General features: G+C 35.7%; 1 long non-coding RNA gene across 2 annotated transcripts in view; it reads right to left on the reverse strand.

Annotated features, from left to right (window-relative positions):
- Window positions 1-2,385, reverse strand: part of LOC106870536 (uncharacterized) — a 12,484-nt gene that overhangs the window by 1,656 nt on the left and 8,443 nt on the right. Inside the window, exons 3-4 of one of the 2 annotated variants that reach the window (XR_001409536.2) lie at window positions 2,200-2,317; window positions 58-2,066 (exon numbers count right to left, since the gene is read on the reverse strand). This is a non-coding gene — a long non-coding RNA (uncharacterized LOC106870536). Of the gene's footprint in view, window positions 1-57; window positions 2,067-2,199; window positions 2,318-2,385 lie in introns of those variants that run through there. The other variant, XR_001409535.1, reaches the window with a different exon arrangement.

Below are 2,385 nucleotides of genomic sequence, written 5' to 3' on the forward strand. Positions count from 1 at the left end.
TATATATATATGACAGGTGTCGTGTATCCTTATTCGTTATAATATGTGAGTCTGGTATTATAACTTTAAACCTTATCGTATTTAATATGATTTGGGCGTCATCAATCTATACGTTATTACTTTTAAGAAGAATTTTCTACTATGTAGTTCATGTTGTTATATTAGTCCCCATGTAATATTGTAATAATATCAATATCTGTTCCATGTTCCAATAGTATTATTCCTGATATTTCTGTCTCCTATTCCCATGCATTTTAGTTTTACAATTATTAAATTCTCTATCGTAAGTTTGTTTCTATATATATATTTATCTATATCTAATTGCTAGATTGTTCTAATGGCAGTTGCCTGTTATCTCATCATACACCTTTATATCATAGCGTTCAGCATTCTTTTTAGCTTATCCTGTCTTTGGTGTTACAGTTTTGTCTCATTATTTATATTTTCGTTCTTTTAGATGTATACTTTAGAGTTCTCTTGTACTTTTAGAAGAAATCCTTTTTACTCCAATGTTTTAACTTAAGGGTAATATTCATTGTTTCACCGATTTCCCTATATATTAATCTTTGTTTAACAAAATAACCAGGAGTCTCACATATTGCGTGATGGCAGTTGCCACATATTGTGGCAAAGAATATAATGAACCCAATGATTGTATACCTCATTCGTTTTACTAAATATACATTCAGTGTTTTATGGTTATATACGGAACGAAGGGAAAGAAAAGAGACAAACAGACAAAAGGGAATATTAGATGCATAACGATTTGAATTCTTGAAGTTTCAGATTATACTGGTGTACAGAGACATCGAGGCAAACAAAAAAATAGTTGTTCTAGCTTAATTTTGGAGTGCTGATTTCAGATACAAAACCAGTTTTCACTCATCGCCCCTAGCTTTATGATCAATTTTTATTTTGTTTTCCAGATTTTTGTGATACATATGATACATGTCTCTACAATGGCTTCAGGCACTTCAAAACACCGAGGATGCATCAACGAGGCAAATTCATTCTGCTACATGTGTGGAGATTTCACGACAGTTGCACCGCGCCGAACAATTACGTCCATCCTGAGAACTACTTACTTTTATTATTTTGAATGTAAAATTGGAGATCAGGAGAAATTCTTGGCTCCACACATCTGTTGTAAACCCTGCTACAATGGACTAATTGCATGGTTTAACTTTGCTGATTTTAACATGGTTTAAGATTGCCTTCAACTTTGCTGTCTCGATGATCTGGAGAGAGCTACGCAGCCATGCAACTGGTCGTTATTTTTGTCTAACAAATATAACAGGTTTCAATGCATCTTCTAGAACAAAGATCAAATATCCTAAATTTCTTCAGCTATGAGACCCGTTTGTCAATCAGATGATGTTTCTGTCTTTAGAGACCCCCAGCAAATAAGGATCTTCTTCCTGATGAACACAGTGTCCAAGAAAATCCTCAAGTGGACATGAACAAGGGGCTTCTTCCTTCTCTTCATATCAAACTTGGTTTACTGAAACATTTCGTGAAGGCCATGGACAAAAATGGCGCTGCCTTCCAACACTTGTGCACCCTGTTCCCAGCTCTCAGTTCTGCTAAGCTCAAAGAGAGAATCTTCATCTGACGTCAGATCCGAGATGTGCTGAAGGATAAGGACTTTAAAGGAACTGAAAGAATGTGAAGCATTTAAGTCATTCTGCCATGGCTTCCTTGATAAGACACGGGTACTAGATTATCGTTCTTACAGTCTTATGAGGATATGGGATGCCGAATCAAAACTCACTTTCTCCACTTCCACCTCAACTTCTTCCCTCTGAAGCTCGGAGCAGTGAGTGATGAGCATGGAGATAGGTTCCGCCAAGATATTACTAAGATGGGGAGTAACTACTAAGATAAGCGGAACCCAGCATGATGGGGGACTTTTAGTGGATGCTCTTGAGTGACATCCTGGAAGCAAAGTACACAATTTGTCCAAAAAGGCTCACTTCTAACAGTCTGCTGTACTATGATTTGTGTGTATTGTATTATCCAGGTAATTTATTTCCATCGATGTTCTGTATCTATGCTGTTTATTTTTTCTGTAATATACCATGGTAACAGATGAAATAAGCACAAATTTTGAATTTATACGCAATATAATTAAAGTGGGATATGTGAAAACAAAAATAACTATAGGTGATAGAGCATTTCTGTTTAAAAAGCTGAATTCACCTTGAACTGTAATTATAATTTTTACTGGAGAAAATCAAAAACACCATCTGGCCTTCCAGCTAAAAACCTTGTCCACTTGAATGCAAAAAGTTCGTTTCCTTCCTCACACAAAAGGTCACTAAAAAAGAAAGAAAAAAACATATTGAATCAAGCAAGTCTGACCACACTGATAAGAAACCACGCCTC

Source organism: Octopus bimaculoides, chromosome 25 (genome assembly GCF_001194135.2).
Source record: "Octopus bimaculoides isolate UCB-OBI-ISO-001 chromosome 25, ASM119413v2, whole genome shotgun sequence".
NCBI lineage: Eukaryota > Metazoa > Mollusca > Cephalopoda > Octopoda > Octopodidae > Octopus > Octopus bimaculoides.